Source organism: Schistocerca cancellata, chromosome 1 (assembly GCF_023864275.1).
Source record: "Schistocerca cancellata isolate TAMUIC-IGC-003103 chromosome 1, iqSchCanc2.1, whole genome shotgun sequence".
NCBI lineage: Eukaryota > Metazoa > Arthropoda > Insecta > Orthoptera > Acrididae > Schistocerca > Schistocerca cancellata.
Genome location: NC_064626.1, coordinates 102,657,499 through 102,680,365, shown reverse-complemented (window position 1 = coordinate 102,680,365; position 22,867 = coordinate 102,657,499). Strand labels below are relative to the sequence as shown.

General features: G+C 43.8%; 1 pseudogene; it reads left to right on the top strand.

Annotated features, from left to right (window-relative positions):
- The first annotated feature begins 219 nt into the window (after window positions 1-219).
- Window positions 220-337, top strand: LOC126100468 (5S ribosomal RNA; annotated as a pseudogene).
- Window positions 338-22,867: the final 22,530 nt, after the last annotated feature.

The window sequence follows — 22,867 nt, the reverse complement described above, 5'->3', positions numbered from 1 at the left end:
GAAATGCCATCTTCCGTGCAGAACACAATCGTACGGACATATGATACACAGTTTGTATGATTATATCGTAAATGAGACACAGGATGCAGAAATATTGGTTTGCTGCTTTAATTTTGGAAACCAGTGTTACGTAATTAAGTTTCTACGGAACTCTCGAAGCACGAATCCTACTCGCATCTGTCCTTTATTAATTTTTTTCTAAATTTTCATAATAGCATAGGCAACGGCCTTGCCGCAGTGGATACACCGGTTCCCGTGCGATCACCGAAGTTAAGTGCTGTCGGGCGTGGTCGGCACTTGGATGGGTGACCATCCAGTCCGCCATGCGCTGTTGCCATTTTTCGGGGTGCACTCACCCTCGTGATGCCAACTCAGGAGCTACTCGGCCGAATAGTAGCGGCTTCGGTCAAGATTACCATCATAAAGGCCGGGAGAGCGGTGTGCTGATCTCACGTCCCTGCTATCCGCATCCTCCACTGAGGGTGACACGGCGGTCGGATGGTCCCGGTAGGTCCCTCGTAGCCTGACGACGGAGTGCATAATAGCAGAAATGGATAATTTCCACTATCTTGGATTTTGATTGGTTGTTTCATTTTATTTTCTAAACTGTAATCGGGAGAGGCGGGGTAGGGGGTGGGTGGGGGGTGGGACGGGGGGTGGAGGGAAGGTAAGGTTAGGGAAAGGGGAAAGTTGGGCTTGACGTCATCATAGACTCGTTGTGAAATAATGGATAGATCAGTGAGATGAGTCACGAGATGGAAGCAAAACACGTCAGAATTAGACACAGGATGCAAAGGAGTCAATGTTATTGACCTAGGTCACAAATAGGTAGGTGACATGGAAAGACGAACATGTCCAGCAAAAGTAGTTTTTCGCAAGAAACGTAAAACTTATTTCAGCCATAAATATGAATGAAAGCAACGTATTTCAATGCAAACATCTTTACTTTTGTGCCAAAAGGCAGTTCATATCTGTAAATCAAAGCTACAACGAAAACATTTCTTTAAAACGTACATTTAAATATGGATATGTCCTCATTTGCATGAGTCATTTGCACTTGTTCGGCTTCGAATGATTTTCAAAAGTAAGTGACCTTTTTCCCTAAGTACCTTACATCTTATTGTCAATTCTTGCTAACATGTTTGTTACAAAAAATGTTCAAATGTGTGTGAAATCTTATGGTGCTTAAATGCTAAGGTCATCAGTCCCTAAGCTTACATACTACTTAACCTAAATTATCCTAAGGACAAACACACACACCCATGCCCGAGGAAGGACTCGAACCTCCCCCGGGACCGGCCCCACAGTCCACGACTGCAGCGCCTAAGACCGCTCGGCTAATCCCGCGCGGCCCATGTTTGTAACACTTTAGTGTATGATATCATGGACCTTATATATGAACCATGGACCTTGCCGTTGGTGGGGAAGCTTGCGTGCCTCAGCGATACAGATAGCCGTACCGTATGTACAACCACAACGGAGGGGTATCTGTTGAGAGGCCAGACAAACATGTGGTTCCTGAAGAGGGGAGGCAGACTTTTCAGTAGTTCCAAGGGCAACAGTCTGGATGATTGACTGATCTGGCCTTGTAACACTAACCAAAACGGCCTTGCTGTGCTGGTACTGCGAACGGCTGAAAGCAAGGGGAAACTACGGCCGTAATTTTTCCCGAGGGCATGCAGCTTTACTGTATGATTAAATGATGATGGCGTCCTCTTGGGTAAAATATTCCGGAGGTAAAATAGTCCCCGATTCGGATCTCCGGGCGGGGACTACTCAAGAGGATGTCGTTATCAGGAGAAAGAAAACTGGCGTTCTACGGATCGGAGCGATATGTCAGATCCCTTAATCGGGCAGGTAGGTTAGAAAATTTAAAAAGGGAAATGGATAGGTTAAAGTTAGATATAGTGGGAATTAGTGAAGTTCGGTGGCAGGAGGAACAAGACTTCTGGTCAGGTGACTACAGGGTTATAAGCACAAAGTCAAATAGGATAATGTAGGAGTAGGTTTAATAATGAATAGGAAAATAGGAATGCGGGTAAGCTACTACAAACAGCATAGTGAACGCATTATTGTGGCCAAGATAGATACGAAGCCCACACCTACTACAGTAGTACAAGTTTATATGCCAACTAGCTCTGCAGATGACGAAGAAATTGAAGAAATGTATGATGAAATAAAAGAAATTATTCAGGTAGCGAAGGGAGACGAAAATTTAATAGCCGTGTGTGACTGGAATTCGAGTGTAGGAAAAAGGAGATAAGGAAACGTAATAGGTGAATGTGGATTGGGGCTAAGAAATGAAAGAGGAAACCGCCTGGTAGAATTTTGCACAGAGCACAACTTAATCATAGCTAACACTTGGTTTAAGAATCATGATAGAAGGGTGTATACATCGAAGAACCCTGGAGATACTAAAAGGTATCAGATAGATTATATAATGGTAAGACAGAGATTTAGGAACCAGGTTTTAAATTGTAAGACATTTCCAGGGGCAGATGTGGACTCTGACCACAATCTATTGGTTATGACCTGTAGATTAAAACTGAAGAAACTGCAAAAAGTTGGGAATTTAAGGAGATGGGACCTGGATAAACTGAAAGAACCAGAGGTTGTACAGAGTTTCAGGGAGAGCATAAGGGAACAATTGACAGGAATGGGGGAAAGAAATACAGTAGAAGAAGAATGGGTAGCTTTGAGGGATGAAGTAGTGCAGGCAGTAGAGGATCAAGTAGGTAAAAAGACGAGGGCTAGTAGCAATCCTTGGGTAACAGAAGAAATATTGAATTTAATTGATGAAAGGAGAAAATATAAAAATGCAGTAAATGAAGCAGGCAAAAAGGAATACAAAAGTCTCAAAAATGAGATCGACAGGAAGTGCAAAGTGGCTAAGCAGACGTGGCTAGAGAACAAATGTAAGGATGTAGAGGCTTATCTCACTAGGGGTAAGATAGATACTGCCTACAGGAAAATTAAAGAGACCTTTGGAGATAAGAGAACCACTTGTATGAACATCAAGAGCTCAGATGGATACCCAGTTCTAAGCAAAGAAGGGAAATCAGAAAGGTGGAAGGAGTATATAGAGGGTCTATACAAGGGCGATGTACTTGAGGACAATATTATGGAAATGGAAGAGGATGTAGATGAAGATGAAATAGGAGATACGATACTGCGTGAAGAGTTTGACAGAGCACTGAAATACCTGAGTCGAAACAAGGCCCCCGGAGTAGACAACATACCATTGGAACTACTGACGGCCGTGGGAGAGCCAGTCCTGACAAAACTCTACCATCTGGTGAGCAAGATGTATGAAACAGGCGAAATACCCTCAGACTTCAAGAAGAATATAATAATTCCAATCCCAAAGAAAGCAGGTGTTGACAGATGTGAAAATTACCGAACAATCAGTTTAATAAGCCACAGCTGCAAAATACTAACACGAATTCTTTACAGACGAATGGAAAAACTAGTAGAAGCCGACCTCGGGGAAGATCAGTTTGGATTCCATAGAAATACTGGAACCTTACGACTTATCTTAGAAGAAAGATTAAGGAAAGGCAAACCTACGTTTCTAGCATTTGTAGACTTAGAGAAAGCTTTTGACAATGTTGACTGGAATACTCTCTTTCAAATTCTAAAGGTGGCAGGGGTAAAATACAGGGAGCGAAAGGCTATTTACAATTTGTACAGATACCAGATGGCAGTTATAAGAGTCGAGGGTCATGAACGGGAAGCAGTGGTTGGGAAGGGAGTAAGACAGGGTTGTAGCCTCTCCCCGATGTTATTCAATCTGTATATTGAGCAAGCAGTAAAGGAAACAAAAGAAAAATTCGGAGTAGGTATTAAAATCCATGGAGAAGAAATAAAAACTTCGAGGTTCGCCGATGTCATTGTAATTCTGTCAGAGACAGCAAAGGACTTGGAAGAGCAGTTGAACGGAATGGATGGTGTCTTGAAGGGAGGATATAAGATGAACATCAACAAAAGCAAAACGAGGATAATGGAATGTAGTCGAATTAAGTCGGGTGATGTTGAGGGTATTAGATTAGGAAATGAGACACTCAAAGTAGTAAAGGAGTTTTGCTATTTGGGGAGCAAAATAACTGATGATGGTCGAAGTAGAGAGGATATAAAATGTAGACTGGCAATGGCAAATAAAGCGTTTCTGAAGAAGAGAAATTTGTTAACATCGAGTATAGATTTAAGTGTCAGGAAGTCATTTCTGAAAGTATTTGTATGGAAGTGAAACATGGACGGTAAATAGTTTGGACAAGAAGAGAATAGAAGCTTTCGAAATGTGGTGCTACAGAAGAATGCTGAAGATTAGTTGGGTAGATCGCATAACTAATGAGGAAGTATTGAATAGGATTGGGGAGAAGAGAAGTTTGTGGCACAACTTGACCAGAAGAAGGGATCGTTTGTTAGGACATGTTCTGAGGCATCGAGGGATCACAAATTTAGTGTTGGAGGGCAGCGTGGAGGGTAAAAATCGTAGGGGGAGACCAAGAGATGAATACACTAAGCAGATACAGAAGGATGTAGGTTGCAGTAGGTACTGGGAGATGAAGAAGCTTGCACAGGATAGAGTAGCATGGACAGCTGCATCAAACCAGTCCCAGGACGGAAGGCCACAACAACAACAACAACATCATGGAAAAAAATTATAAGGTGTCAACTGCAATATTGATATTTCTTTTCAGTGTTTTACTAAAAGTTCTGATTTTATTGTTGGTTCACAATTATTTACAATATTTTAAAACCCAGTGAAACCGTTTCACTTCATCCGTTTTACTTCCTCGTTACCACACTGGCGTAATAATAATTACCAATGTGATTGTTTTCTATGTATTGTTCCTGATCAGATGTAAGAGAGCGCCTTGAGGTCCTAAACTCGTCAAGTTTATAAGCAATAAATAAATAAATAAATAATGTTAGTACTATGCAATATCATTACGAGGGAACGCAGAAGTACAAAGCGATGCTAATAGCTACTCTGCGAGGGAACGTGTGGCCGTGACTTGAATCAGTGACTTGTATTGGCCGTAATGGACTAATTCTTCTTTACACGAGATCTATATAATGAAACGTTCGTGTTTGCTCTGAATCAGACATTTTCACAGGTTTCTATCTTGGAACATGTCCGAATTTATTAATTGCATTATCTATTTAGATTCTAATTATACCATGTACACTATTCCATTTTGTATCTCATTCTTTTTAGCACCCTGGACATGTTCACTTTTGTGTGTCATCTCATCAAATGTAAACGAAGCTATCCGGCAATGCCATAGCCATAATACCGAGCTTGAAAAAAACTAAGTTACGTAATGAGTTTTGTTCGTTGGTTTGCATGATGCCTCAGTTCTGATACTCAATGAAACCTCCACACCACAGTACCGTAACACGCTGCTAGAGGAGCCAAAATCAAATGGCTCAGCCCATTGATGACGTGGAGTATCGTCCGATGGTTCGTTTTGTACTTTTGAACGGTAAGAACGGTGCAACAATCCAATCTGGATTGGTGTAAGTGTACGGTAACAATGCAACATCATATGACACAGTCTCTAGGTGACGGACACGTGTCCAGTCTGGTTAAAAAAGCCTGAATGACGAAGAACGAAGTGGCAGACCTACTCCCTGCGAAGAACCAGGAATCCCAAGACAAGCACAGTCCCAGTTATTGGATGCCGGTGTATCAGAATCAAGGCGATGCCGGGAAGTGTGAAAGTCAGTCATGGGTCAGTCTTCAGCATCCTGCACGTTTTGATCATGACAAACAAACATGGCCGCCCGCAAGTTTCCGCGACTGCTTACACCCATTCAAAAAGCCCGGCGAACAGTGGCAGCGGCGTAATTTGCCGCTGTGTCACGGTAATCCAGATGACTCCTTCAGGTACCAAATCCCAATGGACGAGTGCTGAGTGTGTCACCATAGATCACGAGAGATAGCAGCCAAACGAGCAGTGGAAACATGAGAATTCACCACCCCCGGAAAGGCAAAGACCCAACAATCATCGGGCAAAATGTTCAAATGTGTATGAAATCTTATGGGACTTAACTGATAAGGTCATCAGACCCTAAGCTTACACACTTCTTAACCTAAATTATCCTAAGGACAAACACACACACCCATGCCCGAGGGAGGACTGCGCCGGGATCAGCCGCACACATCGGGCAAGGTGATGATGAGTGTTTATGGAATTGGTAGCGTGTGGTGCTGATACATTATATTCGTAAAAGACAAACCATCACAGGTTCATACTACGTGCTATGACCAGACAGAACTGCAACCGCCTGGCCATAACTATGGGGTCTTTGATAGCTCTGGGAGATGGCTCATCTTAGCTACAACAAATGAAATTTTAGTTCGCCTTATTACATGAATGCCAACGTGTAACAACACTAATGTTATCCTACTGTATATGTAATAAATTTTTTTCTTCTGAATTTCAATAAATTAGTATAATCGATGTTCTGATTTCATTTCTTTTTTGTTTCATGCCATTATGTTGAAGAAGCTATAAACAATTGTCGATGTAAATTTTAATATTTATTTCAAATTTCAAGCAATGTTGTAATCGAAGGGAAGTGTACCTAATGTTGAAACTATTTTAAGATGTGAAAGTTGTATTTGTACGCCTGGCAATGTATTAGAATATGTGGAATGTAAAACCTTTGGTGAATACCCTGTCTGTAGGGGAGCGGTAAAAGGTGGAGGCAGGCGAGCGCAGGAAAATGCACACGGGCGCTACACGATATAACGGGCTCAGCAGAGTTAGTCGGAGTTGGGCATCGATCTGAGAAACACGTGCAGGATCGAGGAGGCTCTCCTGGAAAAAGTGGTTTTGTTGAGCCTCGGATGTGCTGTTTCCGACGTCTATACAGCATGACAATATTTCATAGGCACTAAATGGAAAAGCATTGCGACGCCATGAAGAAGTAAAGTGCCGATATTTCATGAGCCATTGCTGTAATTGCACGTGTGCTTTATGCCTCGCCGTCTCGCCGCCTGCCGACCGCCTCATCGATACGAACAGGTTGAAACTTTTAGTACTGTATTCGTGTGGACCAGTGTTAGTTTTGCTACATACTGTTCAATAACAACTTAAATTTTACCAGAACTGTCCTATCAATTAATTATCCTCACAACTAACCTAGACAGGGTCCTTTCCACATGTTGTGCAATCCGAGTGTCCCAAGATGAAGATTTAAAGTTTATGTTAATAATAATTACCTGCAGACCTATCTATGTTAGAATGATGTTTAAAGAACTTTGTTGTTAATGAAACACTGGACGAATAATATAGGTCTGACCAAGTTGGAAGATAATGTTGAAATTGGTTTAGTAATGAAATTTATTTAAATTGAGACAAAAATAACGGTAGTTAAATGAGCAGGAAATAAGACAAAAAGAGCGGTAAATCATATTTTGGAAATCTTGAATTCTAAATGCTCTCAATAATCAAACTTTCACTACAGTGATCATAATAGTTTCAGGGTCCCCCCCCCCTCTCCTTTCTTTCTTTTCTATTCATTTGAATTCTGAAGTGTACTGAACTGATTTGACCTGCAAAGTTAAAGTCAATATAAAACCTAAATTTATCAGTGTTTTACCCTTCTAAAAATTGACATTGTATGTGTGTTTCAAAAGTGCTATTTCTAGGGTAACCTATGCCCGATTTCAATCGGATCAATAGACAAAACGCAGTTTGTAGTAATCATTATAGTGTAATGTTGTGTATTTATAGCTTGTCCAAATTAGTACAGAAAGGGAAAATATTAGTTCAGTAGATTTTTCTGGTTCTAAAACTTATCATATAAAGCAGTATTACTACGTGTTGTTATGCTTGTACGTACATCCACTTGTACAAGGAAAAAACTCACTTAATGCCTAATTAGGCTGGCGACCGTATTATTAACAATTGGTAGCATCTGCTGTGTATGTTTCTTGCCCGTCCTAACGTGTAGTTGCACTTTAGACTTGCTTGACGTATCATTGTTGTTACTGAGTGGGTGTAAGTCTGATTTTGCCTCCATTCAGGTACACGCCGTCAACATATTTACTAAAATCCTTTCTTATAAGGTGAGGCCCGTCAACTTACCATAGTACAGGCTTTAAAGAGTTAACGTACGCCCGAGCGTAGACGTTACAAACGGCCTTGCGGCAGTGGTAACACCGCGGTACTCATCAGATCACCGAAGAGAAATGCTGTCGAGCTTGGCTAGAACTAGTACGGATGACATCCAGTGATGTTGGCAAGTGATGTGCACTCAGCCATTGTGAGGCCAATTGAGGAGCTACTTGATTGAGGAGTATTGGCTCAGTTCGTGACAACTGACAACGGACTGGAGAGCGGTGTGTTGACCACACGCCCCTGCTGTCAGCTGAGGACGACACAGCGGTCGGTCGGAACCGTTGGGCGTTCCTATCCTGTTCTGGCGTAGTTTTTTGTTCCAAGAATTGCGAAAAATATTTACTTAACTTGATACAATCCTTTGCCACACAAGTGATGATATATTACAATTGTCATCACTTAATGCACTAATTAGTAATGTCTTCTCCTGAAGTATAATTTAAACGTTTAGAAAAGTACATTCCCATCTGAGACTTCAATAACTCTTTAGTCCTACTCGACGATGTTGATTGCTTCAGATGAGGTCACGAACTCGGCTGAGTGGTTCTAAGCTCGAGTCTACATTGATATCTGTGTGAGGGCGCTGCAGAGCTGTCCCATTCGTCCTTGCGGTTTGCAGTGATACGTCGCTAATGTCTGTGGTATCTCTGTGAGTTGGCACTCCTAGCTTTGGATGAATCTCCTTATAATGTTACGGTGGGCAGACAGGACAAAGCACTGTGGCGAATTGTTACGGATGTTTCACTCTATGAGAACGCTCCACCTCATTCTTCTACACAAGATGGAGTCACAAATACTGCTTCTTCTGACTATCATATTTCACCTCCACCTTCCACCCTCCTCTCTCTTCATATACCCCTGGCATGTCACACAGTGACTTCTCTCTGCCGGCCGAAGTGGCCATGCGGTTCTAGGCGCTGCAGTCTGGAACCGCGAGACCGCTACGGCCGCAGGTTCGAATCCTGCCTCGGGCATGGATGTGTGTGATGTCCTTAGGTTAGTTAGGTTTAACTAGTTCTAAGTTCTAGGGGACTAATGACCTCAGAAGTTGAGTCCCATAGTGCTCAGAGCCATTTGAACCATTTGACTTCTCTCTATTATCTCAGACGAAGAAACCACCACGTGGCAGGCATTTCCAGACTACGAGCTAACTTTCAAGGGGGAACATTTCCTGAACAGCCGAAATGAAGACTTCTATAGGTCACAGCCCGTAATCCATCCCTCCCAAAAAGTGTGTCATACTTGAGGATGGATGTGTGGACAATTACTGACACCATAGCAAGTTTCATGGGTGCCACTTGATTTATTTGGGGTAATAATTAAAGCCTTTTGACAATCCCTCGGACTCCCTAACGCACTGCACCAATGGAGCGTAATTTATTTCGACAGTTGCTACGAGTGTCTGCTAAGGCCTTAACCGAAAACTGTTATTACGGTTAATTGCTTATTTTGGCCGAAATGGAAGCGTGTAAGGGGGTCTCGTTACTGCAGCAGAATCAGTGTGCCAATATAGGGTTCTTAACAGCTGAAGCTGGTGCCTCGCATTCAATTTATAGAACGAGGAAAGCAGTGTTTATTAGACTGTGTTGACGGTAGCACTGTGTGGCACTGGGTAAACGGATCTGCAGCTGCCGCACACAGAAATATAAATCGTGTGACAAACAAAGAAATGTACATTATATTCTTTTACATGTTGATTTCCTGCAACCGAACACTTGTATTACCTCGAAGTAGTAGGTAGAGATTCTTCGAGCTTTAAGAAAGTGCGTCAGTGCAATTCGACTGGAGGGAGAGAATGTTTTCTTGCGATAACATTCCTCGTGCTGCCATGGAGGAGCTAGGGACATGAAATTGATAAAATCCGCTATTTGATCAAAAATATACGAACATTCCTACGTATTCCGGAATTCACCAGTGGATGTTACGAGAGGTGGCCCCATCAGCATGAAAGGAAACAGGAAGTACTGTGTTGTCCTCAGGGAAGTAGTGGCAACATAGTGGGTTGGTCGGGAGGGGTCAGTGACTTCGAACAAGATGTCACCTGAGTAACAGTCCGCCCCGATAGCTGAATGGTCAGCGAGACGGACTGCCGTCCTAAGCGGCCCGGGTTGGATTCCCGGCTGAGTCGGGGATTTTCTCCGCTCAGGGGCTGGGTGTTGTGTTGTCTTCATCATCATTTCATCCCCATCCGGCGCGCAGGTCGCCCAGTGTGCCGTCGAATGTAGTAAGACCTGCACCAAGGCTGCCGGACCTGTCCCGTAAGAGGCCACCCGGCCAATGACACCAAACGCTCATTTCCATTACCTGAGTAACAAATCCATTAGGGACATTTCAACCCAGCTAAAACTGCCCAAGTCGAGTGCTAATGATGTGACTGTGAAGAGGAATAGTGAAGGTACAGCTAAACCATGCTCAGGCAGACCACAACGGAGTGTCGATGTCAAGCATCGCATGAAATCATGGGAAGAAATCGCTCGTGTGAGTTCCAGATTTTACTATTAGTCGAGTTAGCCCAATGACTGTGCTTAGGGAGGTAAACGGAACGGGTGCAACGGTCGAGCAACTCCGCATAAGCCACACATTTCTGTTGATAGTGCTAAGCGACGCTTCAGATGGTGTAAAGAATGACGTCAGTGGTCAATTAGTGGCTGTAAACGAGGTTTTTTTTTTTAGTGATGAATCACTTTATACCCTGTGCCATCACGTGTACTGCCAACGGTGAAGTATAGAGTCGATTTTCATGCCTAGAGTATGCTTGAGAAAACGCTAAATCAGGAAGAATATGTACACAACGTTGTTTACTGCGCACAGCAGAGGAGCAGTTTGGAGATGATGACCGTCAGAAGGCGGCATCTGTGAGGCAATAATTTGTCTGCATAAGATTCTTGAAATGGAGTGGTCTGCCCAGAATTTCGAACTCAATCTAATGGAACACCTTTGGTATGACTTAGAACGTCAAATTCGCTCCAGACCCCCAGCAGTAGAGCAATTTGTAGTGCCGCTCCGGGCTGTCCCGGATGCTCTTGGTCGCCACACTGGGCATCGTTTGTAACTTGGAACGTAAAAACGATACGCAATTAACAAATGTTACTCTCCCATGTGAAAATTAATTGCGTTTCTTTCATTGGTTTATCTGTTATTTGTCTTCCGCACGTTCTTACAAATGTTTCCACAATCTTTCAATGTCCTACAATCATTCGCTTTTCATGGGGTTCCTCTCAAGTAGCGCATGTTTAACTATAACCTCCATGTACAACACAACACTGAAAAAGTTCATGTGCCCACACTCTGACAAAATGAACGTGAATGAAATCGGTATTTTGTAAGACCCATCGGTATTTTGTAAGACCCATACCTCTGTTACATTCAGTACTGATTAAATATAACAAATTATTTAAAGAGTGCGGAGGTGCACGACATCCGCACTCCGAAAAGAAATTTGAAGGGAAGTCCGCAACGACACAGCCGCTGGTTCGAATGGATTGGTGTATGAGTTGTAGATTCCCAGAGCGGGTAACTGTGCTTCATACTTCCACAGCAACGCCTTGGTTATGCAGCTGCTAAGGTGAGGCTCAGGCGCACTGATATCACTGCGCGGCTGGTTCGTGCGGAGGTTCGAGTCTTCCCTCGGGCTTGGGTGTGTGTGTTTGTCTTTAGGATAATTTAGGTTAAGTAGTGTGTAAGCTTAGGGACTGATGACCCTACCAGTTAAGGGGCTCCGGAAAGGCTCAAAATCATGAAAAGTTCAATTTTTACTTTTTTGCGTTTTCTGAATCTGCAGACTATTACCTTTTAATAGATATATAATTTATTCAGTTCCGAAGACTACAACTATTTTTAAATTTTTTTTGCAATGGGTTCTACATGGGCGTGACCCACTGTGGCGCTGTTAAACTGCTGTCAAATGGTGTTATTATTAACGTCCGTGTTCATCAGGTACATTTTAGTGATGTGAAATAAAGTATGTGTTGTGGCTAACCTGTGATGGTTCAATATATATCGCTGGTGTGATTGTCGATTGTTTCATGTTTATTTACTCTGTCGTTATCTCGAAAATATTCGTAATTAATTCTGTTTCTTGAGTCTCTGTTTTGTTGAAGTATAATAATGAGTAAAAGTAACGTTATTAGAAATCCTCTAAAGGCTTTTAAGAAAAGGAGAAATGTTGGAAAGCCAAAGGTATGTGTTATTACTGTAAACAATAAAGACGATAGGTTCTAACATGGTACGAGCGATGCTTGCTTTAGACAAGGAACGCCTTCGGGCTGCAGACAGGGCTGTAAAGAGTCTAGAAATAGAAGCAAGAGTAAACAGGAGGAGGAACAAGAGTAAGCTGGAGGAGGAGTTTGCAGAGGATGAAGATAATCCATCCTATGGACCTGGAATGCACTAAAAAGTTAATCCAATCTTTGTCGCTCGATTCCCAAAACTTTTATTTTCTCATACTAATTACATGTTTTCTAAGGATCTTCCAAACATATTTGTTTCAAACTTTCAGTAAATGTTACACAGTACCTTCTGCATAATTTAACACAGCCTTTTTCCAACAAACTGTATATTTTTGAATATATAAATACAAAATTGCAAAAAATGTTGTGAATTTTCATTACAATTGAAAAAAAATCATCTTTAATAACTGAACTAAAATTTTGTAAAATCCCTGTGTTAAGTTGTAGCCCATATTCCAATAAATAATCTGTAAAAAGTTCAACTTCCTACCTCAAATACTTTGTGAGGAAAGATGTAATTTATAAGCGTTATTTTAACATTGCAAGTATAGGGCGTTCCGGAGCCCCTTAAGTCCCATAAGATTTCACACATATTTGAACATTTTGTTAAATCACTGCAGACGTGTGCAGTGCCTTAGGAAATTCTTAGAAAGCGGAATCTTACACCTCTTGAATACATCGCTACTTAATACGTAGCAGAGAGGCAGAACAAAAAACATCCTCTCTTTATCTCACAACAATATATTGCGATGTTTTTCAGAGCGTTACTTCCACGTCTGGCGAAATATCTTCTTGCTACAACGCCACGAAAGCTTTTGCACGCATTATCAAAAATCGACATCACAGATTACCTAATCAGCAACGGCAGTTCATTGGGCCATCAGGCGCTGATGGTGCACTGCACTGATTTTAAGCAGATGCACGCATTGTTTTATTCTTTCTGCATCCGTTTTTTTCCAAGATTTTTTGTGCTATTTTTCTTCCAGGTTTGTCGATATTTTGTGTAAAAATTTAGTGCTCTGTATAAACTGGTCAAAAAGGTTTTGCTCCATCATCGTGAGTTACATACAGCATGTGATCAAAAGTATCTGGACACCTGGCTCAAGATGACTTACAAGTTCGTGGCGCCCTCCAATTCTGGAATTCAGTACGGTGTTGGCCCATCCTTAGCCTTGATGACAGCTTCCACTTTCGCAGGGATAGGTTCAGTCAGGTGCTGGAAGGTTTTTTGGGAATCGCAGCCCATTCTCCACCGAGTGCTCCACTCAGGAGAGGTATCGATGTCGGCCGGTGCGGCCTGTCACGAAGTCGACGTTCCAAAACATCCGAAAGGTGTTCTATAGGATTCAACTCAGGACTCTGTGTAGGCCAGTCCATTACAGCCATGTTATTGTCGTGTAACCTCTCCGCCACAGGCTGTGCGTTATGAACAGGTGCTTGATCGTTTTGAAAGATGCAATCGCCATCCCCGAATTCCTCTTCAACAATGGGAAGCAAGAAGGTGCTTAAAACATCAATGTAGGCCTATGCTGTGATAGTGCAACGCAAAACAACAAGGGTTGCAAGCCCCCTCCATGAAGCGCCGGCCGCGGTGGCCGTGCGGTTCTAGGCGCTGCAGTCCGGAACCGCGGGACTGCTGCGGTCGCAGGTTAGAATCCTGCCTCGGGCATGGATGTGTGTGATGTCCTTAGGTTAGTTAGGTTTAAGTAGTTCTAAGTTCTAGGGGACTGATGACCTAAGATGTTAAGTCCCATAGTGCTCAGAGCCATTTGAACCATTTTTAGCCCTCCATGAAAAACACGACCACACCATAACACCACCGCCTGTTGGCAATACACACGCTATCAGATGACGTTCACCGGACATTCACCATACCCACATCCTGCCATCGGATCGCCATATTGTGTACCGTGATTCATCATTCCACACAACATTTTTCCACTGTTCAATCCTCCATTGTTTACGCTTCTGGCTTATGGTATGGCTTATGAGCAGCTGCTCGACAGTTAAATTCAAACTTTCTCACCTCCCGCCTAACTGTCCTAGTACTTGAGTGGATCCTGATACAGTTTGGAATCCTGTGTGATGGTCTGGATAGATGTCTGGCTATTACACATCACGACCCTCTTCAACTGTCGGCGGTCTCTGTTAGTCAACAGACGAGGTCGGCCTGTACGCTTTTGTGCTGTACGTGTTTCTGTTTCCACTTCACTATCACATCGTAAACAGGGGACCTAGGTATGTTTAGGAGTGTGGAAATCTCGTGTACAGACATATGACACAAGTGACAGCCAATCACCTGACAACGTTCGAAGTCTGGGATTTCCGCGGAGAGCCCCATTCTGCTGATATTGAGAACTTGGCAGTAGGTGGCAGCACAATGCGTCTGATATGGAAAACGTATGCTTTTGGTGGTATCCGGATACTTTTGATCACATAGTGTATTTTAGGCTATATCCTTTTTTTTATCATGGATCTGGTTCTGAGTAATCTTTTGGCTATAGGAAATCACTATATACAGTTATCAACCTCGGCAGCCGTCTGTGCAGTGGCGCTCGACTCGGAGGTGCGCCAGATAAAATACTGGTTCTGGATAAAACTTTCACTTCCAGTATTTGGGCGGCAAGTGGAGGACTGCTAAGGTCATCAGTCCCGCCGGACGCGGTGGCCAAGCGGTTCTAGGCGCTTCTGTCCGGAACCGCGCGACAGCTACGGTCGCAGGTTCGAATCCTGCCTCGGGCATGGGTGTGTGTGATGTCCTTAGGTTAGTTAGGTTTAAGTAGTTCTAAGTTCTAGGGGACTGGTGACCTCAGAAGTTAAGTCCCATAGTGCTCAGAGCCATTTTTTTCATCAGTCCCTAAGCTTACACACTACTTAACCTAAATTATCCTAAGGACAAACACACACACCCATGCCCAAGGGAGGACTCGAACCTCCGCCGGGATCAGCCGCACAGTCCATGACAAGACCGCTCGGCTAGTCCCGCGCGGCTTTCCTAGCCAACAGCACGCACCACATTTACGTTTACTATATGCAACCGCTTGCTTTCTCAGTCTGTCGACATGCCGCGATGGGTTATTTTAACCTTAGACCATGTGCACACTGTCACTTCACGACAGTAAAGGACGGCAAATCACGTGCTTGCTGAATTGGACATTATTCGAACACTCAATCACTACCGTGAGAAACAAGAATTGAAGACCTGTGTAGTGGTAGTAGTCGCCCGTGATAATCAAAAACACTGCCAAAAAATTATTGCTTTCAGTTATCCCAAGGAAACAGAAGCTATACTGCACGCTGCCTGTTTAGAGACTGATGGAAGGACTTTTTCGGCCCAGCAGCTAGACTACCATCTGCACTCACTTTGTGGCTCCCTGTGGCCAGTACAAACAGCAGTACAGCCCCAAATACCACCCAGCACATCTTATGTGGAGAAAATGTACGAGGGGTCTCCTGGAATGGAAACTTCTTCAACGGCGTCGGGTTATCTCCACAGACGAATGCAGGATTGGTCTGCCGGCTTATGAGTGTTGTATTATAGTGCGCAGTAGAAGTCTCACGTTCGCAGTGTCACAGGAGATGGGTCACCCATGTTTGGGGCTGATATGAGGCATGGACGTCGGATGCCTGCTAGCGCTATCGAAGGTGATTTGACAGCTGCACAGTATAGGGACAGAACCCTCGGACCTATTGTCCAGCCCTCGTCAACAAATCAGCCATGGGTTCATATTTCAGTGGGATAATGCACGAGACACCAGCCCACATCAAGTGCACTTCCTTCCAAGGGGGAATAGAACGTGGTACAACTTGTTGCAAGTTCTCACATGAACCTGACTGGCAAGGAGACCACAAGGCAGTAGTATCTTTTATATTCATATTGCGTTGCAAATATCAGTCAACTCAAGCAGTTCGACACGTCTCTCAAAAATACTAAAGAAAATCTACTTTGTAGTTTTCCGTGCATCTTTAATGCCATAAAGTTAGGTCGATTTTTCGACGGGTAGTGTCGCTTTGTGGTAGATAGCTCACCAGCCACTTGACTGGGGTCCGGTTTCTAGGGTTCGTTTTCTGGCCGATGCAAATTTTTCAAACAAAGGTGCGTCTTCTATGAAAATTTCCACTAAATACGAGTACATGATGATGAGAAAAAGAATCGGTATTGCTCGAGACTGGTAGTCTCTGGTGAGAGTCCCTTTTCAGTTTTTTTTTTTTTTTTGTTCAGCTCGAATACCTACATTATTAAAAATAAAATTCATGGAATACATTCTAATTAACATATATTTAATTCTCATTTTTGTGAAAAACTCATGTCTTAGAATGAAATTTTCACTCTACAGCGGAGTGTGCGCAGATATGAAACTTCCTGGCAGATTAAAACTGTATGCCGGACCGAGACTCGAAATCGGGACCTTTGCCTTTCGCGGGCAAGTGCTCTCAGGAGAGCTTCTGTGAAGTTTGGAAGGTAGGAGCGGAGGTACTGGCGGAATGAAAGCTGTGAGGACGGGGCTTGAGTCGTGCTTGGGTAGCTCAGATGGTTAATCTGCCAGGAAGTTTTAACGCATGTCGTCTTTATTCTAATCGCATATTGTACACAAAACTATAGTTTTCCTTGTAAATATGAATTCTTCATTACTGATATTTTATAAAAGTTTCTTATTGATGATTGTTTAAATTAAAAAAAAACACTGTAAATTAAATTTTTTGTTCTTTACGTACTTTACGATTCACGAATATGCAAGTAGAAGATGCACCTTTTTTAAAAAATTTGCATCGACGAGGAATTGAATCCAAGCCGCCTACGTAGCAGGTGAGAATTACACCGCAGACCCACACTGTCTGTCGAAAAATCGAGAGTCTGAACTTCACGCACCATAAATAAAAAAAAAAAAAAAAAAAAAAAATACAAAATTTAGATTGTCGTATGGTCTCCTCGCGAACGTGTTTGAGACTGTTGTGAGAAATTACAACGCCTAACAGTCGTCCTTATGATTTTATTTATTTTGTTGCAAACAGTTTTGGCGCTTTAATGTGTCATCTTTAGGCTATAGTTGATGCGGAACGGGTTGACACGACCCCTACATATATCGCATCAGTGGCCAGCGTAACTGGTTAAGCGGAATATCTGAAAACTTATGTGTCAGCACTCTATAACCATCAGCCGCTCAACAGACTGGTTGAAACAGTGCGACGTTGCAGGAACTTTGCCTACACTGTTGATACCGTGAGGCCTCTATCGAAGAGCTGTACACGCTTGAGCAATAACGTCTCGGTCATATGACAAGGATGATGTGACAAACCACCAGATGGAACAACATGATATCGAATATTCCCTAACAGCTGGTGTTGATATCACAGATTTCGATGAGACGTCTTTTATTTTGGTGGTTGTTTTGGCGTTGTGTCATTCGCTCACATGTAGGTGGTGGAGTGCCGGAAAAAGAATTAGCACACCTGGAAAGACGACGTCGATTGTGATCCGACGACGGTATATGCCACATGGGGAATAGTTGATGTACTGATAATGATAGCGGCGTAGCGTAGCGGCATAGCTACCAGAGCGCCATATGTGTATACCCTTTAATAAGAAATGATTAAAGCCAGAAGGCTGGTGGAAACATGTGGAACAAGCTGGAAACCGTGCCACAGACAAGCACTCGTGCTTCCTACAACAAGTTCGAAAGGGGCAAATTGTGGCGTTGTGAGAGACGGGATGATCCTTCCGAAGGACTGTCACAAAAGTTGGATGTACTGTGTCAGTGGTCTCGTGAACATTCTCACACCTGTAGACGAGGTTCTGCACTTCCACACGGCACAGACGCATCCTAGGATCGTCGCATTCTAGGGGCAATGGTGCTAGATCGTACAGCTACTGCACCAGAGATAAGACGACTTGTGAGCCAAGACAACACCAATTGTTTCTAACTGGTTATTGCCGACCGTTGTGGCCGAGCGGCTCTAGGCGCTTCAGTCCGGAGCCGCGCTGCTGCTACGGTCGCAGGTCCGAATCCTGCCTCGGGCATGAAAGTGTGTGATGTCCTTAGGTTAGTTAGGTTTAAGTAGTTCTAAGTCTAGGGGGACTGATGACCTCAGATGTTAAGTCCCATAGTGCTCGGAGCCATTTGAACCATTTGAACTGGTTATTAGCGGTGGGACTACAGCCTGTCTTCCACTCACGTTACACCATGAACATGCACGGTTCAACTGCTGCTGTCAGAGGATCACTTGGAAGATGGAATGGTGCCGCGTGGTCTTCAGCGATGAAAGAAGATTCAGCCCTCATCAAGTAATGGCCACTCATGCATACGACGTAGACCTGGGAAGCACTGTCTTGTAGAGAGCATTTGTCCTAGACACATTGGCCCAATCCCACGCCTATTGGTCTGGGATGCGATAAGCTGCAATTCTCGTTCATCTTTGGTGTTTCAGGAGGGATGCTAACCACCGCTCAGTATGTGGAGACTGTTGTTAGACCTGTTCTTTCGCCTTTCTTACAACAGGAAGGTGATGTGTTGTTCCAGGAGGATAATGCACATCCACACAGTGTTTTCTGCAAGACGTGCAACAACTTCTGTGGCCCGCACGATCTTCAGACTTGTCCCAAATCTACGAGGGTCACTCGAAAAGAAATGCACACTATTTTTTTTTTTAAAAAGCCATCTTTTATTCTACATGTTTCAAAGTTTTACTGTGTGTAGCTACATCCTTTAGGAACAATATTTCCTTTTCTTCACATAATTTCCTTCCCTCTCAACTGCCTTACGCCATCTTGGAACCAGCGCCTGTATACCCGCATCGTAAAATTTTGGACCAACCTGTTGGAGCCACTGTTTGGCAGCGTGCACAAGGGAGTCATTATCTTCAAACCTTGTTCCACGGAGAGTGTCTTTCAGTTTCCCAAAGAGATGATAGTTACATGGAGCCAGTTCAGGACTGTAAGGCGGGTGTTTCATTGTTGTCCATCCGAGTTTTGTGATCGCTTCCATAGTTTTTTGACTGACATGTGTCGTTCTTTGTCGTGCAACAGCAAAACATCCTGCTTTTGCCGATGTGGTCGAACACGACTCAGTCGAGCTTGAAGTTTCTTCAGTGTCGTCACATATGCATAAGAATTTATGATAGTTCCACTTGGCATGATGTCCACAAGCAAGAATCCTTCGGAATCGAAAAACACCGTAGCCATAACTTTTCCAGCAGAAGGTGTGGTTTTGAATTTTTTTGTCTTCGGTGAATTTGCGTGATGCCACTCCATTGATTGCCTCTTCGTCTCTGGACAAAAATGATGGAGCCATGTTTCATCACCTGTCACAATTATTCCAAGAAATTCATCTCCACCATTCTCGTACTGTTCGAAAAGCATACCGTTTTTCTTGTTTCTTTGCGAGACACTGTCAACATCCTGGGAACCCACCTGGAACAAACCTTTTTTAACGCCAACACTTTCAGTATTCTGCAAACACTTCCTTCCCCTATCCCAATTAGCATGACAATTCATTCACTGTGATGCGTCTGTCAGCAGTCACCAATTCGTTAACTGTCTGCACATTGTCTGGAGTGAGTGCTGTACGAGGCCTGCCGCTGCGAGGACAATCCTCAATATTGCCGTGCCCGCTTTCATCACATAACCTGCTTGCCCACCGACTAACTGTACTGCGATCGACGGGAGCATATCTATACACCTTTTTCAACCTCTTGTGGATGTTTCCCACTGTCTCGTTTTCACAGCACAGGAATTCTATGACAGCACGTTGCTTCTGACTAACGTCAAGTGTAGCAGCCATCTTGAAGAGATACTGTGACGGCGCCACTCACTGGAACAGGTTAACCTAAGTTTCAAAACAAGCGGGAAGGATGTATCTACACACTGTAAAACTTTCACACGTGCAGAATGAAAACTGTATTTTTACAAAAACAGTGTGCATTTCTTTTGGAGTGACCCTCGTAGTACATGTGGTATGTCATGGAATGAGAAGTGACTCACAGAAAAAAGTGACTTCCAGAACTGCAGAACTACAACATCTATAAATGACCTTGTAGATAGTGTCAGAAGTTCCATGCGGCTTTTTGCGAATGATGTTGTAGTATACAGAGAAGTTGCAGCATTAGAAAATTTCAGCGAAATGCAGGAAGATCTGCAGCGGATAGGCACTTGGTGCAGGGAGTGGCAACTGACCCTTAACATAGACAAATGTAATGTACTGCGAATACATAGAAAGAAGGATCCTTTATTGTATGATTATATGATAGCGGAACAAACACTGGTAGCAGTTACTTCTGTAAAATATCTGGGAGTATGCGTACGGAACGATATGAATTGTTGGTAAGGTGGGTGCCAGGTTGAGACACATTGGGAGAGTCCTTAGAAAATGTAGTCCATCAACAAAGGAGGTGGCTTACAAAACGCTCGTTCGGCCTATACTAGAGTATTGCTCATCAGTGTGGGATCCGTACCAGGTTGGGTTGACAGAGGAGATAGAGAAGATCCAAAGAAGAGCGGCGCGTTTCGTCACAGGGTTATTTGGTAAGCGTGATAGCGTTACGGAGATGTTTAGCAAACTCAAGTGGCACACTCTTGAAGAGAGGCGCTCTGCATCGCGGTGTAGCTTGCTGTCCAGGTTTCGAGAGGGTGTGTTTCTGGTTGAGGAATCGAATATATTGCTTCCCCCTACTTGTACCTCCCGAGGAGATCACGAATGTAAAATTAGAGAGATTCGAGCGCGCACGGAGGCTTTCCAGCAGTCGTTCTTCCCGCGAACCATACGCGAGTGGAAAAGGAAAGGGAGGTAATGACAGTGGCACGTAAAGTGCCCTACGCCACACACCGTTGGCTGGCTTGCGGAGTGTAAATGTTGATGTAGATGTAGATGAACTAGTCGAGCAGGCATTGCGACGTATCGCTCCCAACGTATCCAGTCGGTGGAGGCTACACCACGTCTGGGACCGGTGCTGCAGCATGGGTCGATACCTGGCATCTCAGAACCGCTTTTGCTACTCATCTGTAAATGTAATCAAGTCATGCACTCCATTAGCACAGTTGCAACAATAAATCTTGAGTGAACTGGAAACCTCTAAAAAGGTGTACTTTTTTTACGTACAGTGTATTTAGAAAAAAGTTCTATGTGATCTATGGGTGTACGAAGATGTAGCGGCACGACTGGGGCAATGTCGGCTGCTGGGAAAGAAGGCCGGAACGTAGGGTGGAGCGGCACCTGCGAAACAAAGAGCGCAGCACGCCGCTGCAAGGGGTGGTCGGTGGGGGGGGGGGGGGGGTGGCGCTCGCTCATCAGGCGACTGGAGGGCCTCGGATGGCAGATGGCTGAACGGGGTCGTCTGACTAACCTTTGTTCCCGGCACTCTGTGCCACAAAGAAGTGCGAAACAATGGCGGCCGCCAGCAGTTTGCAGGCGCCACGAGAGGTCGCGCCGATCGATTCCCGGGGCAGCTCCTCTCCTCGAGATAGCCCGCTAAAGCGTGCCGCGGATGTCGGCTGACAAGGGCCGCCCAAGTGCGTCATCACCACCTCCACGAGTCACAGGGTCGATATTCTCCGGTACGGCTCGCACGTATGTCATTAACGGGCGAAGTAGCACATAAACTCATCTTTTTTCCGTACTTATACTTCCGGCTCCTCTACTTTCCACACCATTGACTCTGAAAGTCACAATTTAATTTTTGAACAAATACAGGGTGATTCAAAAAGAATACCACAACTTTAAAAATGTGTATTTAATGAAAGAAACATAATATAACCTTCTGTTATACATCATTACAAAGAGTATTTAAAAAGGTTTTTTTTTCACTCAAAAACAAGTTCAGAGATGTTCAATATGGCCCCCTCCAGACACTCGAGCAATATCAACCCGATACTCCAACTCGTTCCACACTCTCTGTAGCATATCAGGCGTAACAGTTTGGGTAGCTGCTGTTATTTCTCGTTTCAAATCATCAATGGTGGCTGGGAGAGGTGGCCGAAACACCATATCCTTAACATACCCCCATAATAAAAAATCGCAGGGGGTAAGATCAGGGCTTCTTGGAGGCCAGTGATGAAGTGCTCTGTCACGGGCTGCCTGGCGGCCGATCCATCGCCTCGGGTAGTTGACGTTCAGGTAGTTACGGACAGATAAGTGCCAATGTGGTGGCGCTCCATCCTGCTGAAATATGAATTGTTGTGCTTCTTGTTCGAGCTGAGGGAACAGCCAATTCTCTAACATCTCCAGATACTGTAGTCCAGTTACAGTAGCACCTTCGAAGAAAAAGGGACCAAAAACTTTATTGGCTGAAATGGCACAGAAAACGTTCACCTTAGGCGAGTCACGTTCATACTGAGTTGTTTCCCGCGGATTCTCAGTGCCCCATATACAGACATTGTGACGGTTGACTTTCCTGTTAGTGTGGAAAGTTGCTTCATCACTAAACACAATCTTTGAAACGAAAGATTCATCTGTTTCCATTTGAGCAAGGATAAAATCACAGAAATCGATTCTTTTAATCTTATCAGCTGCA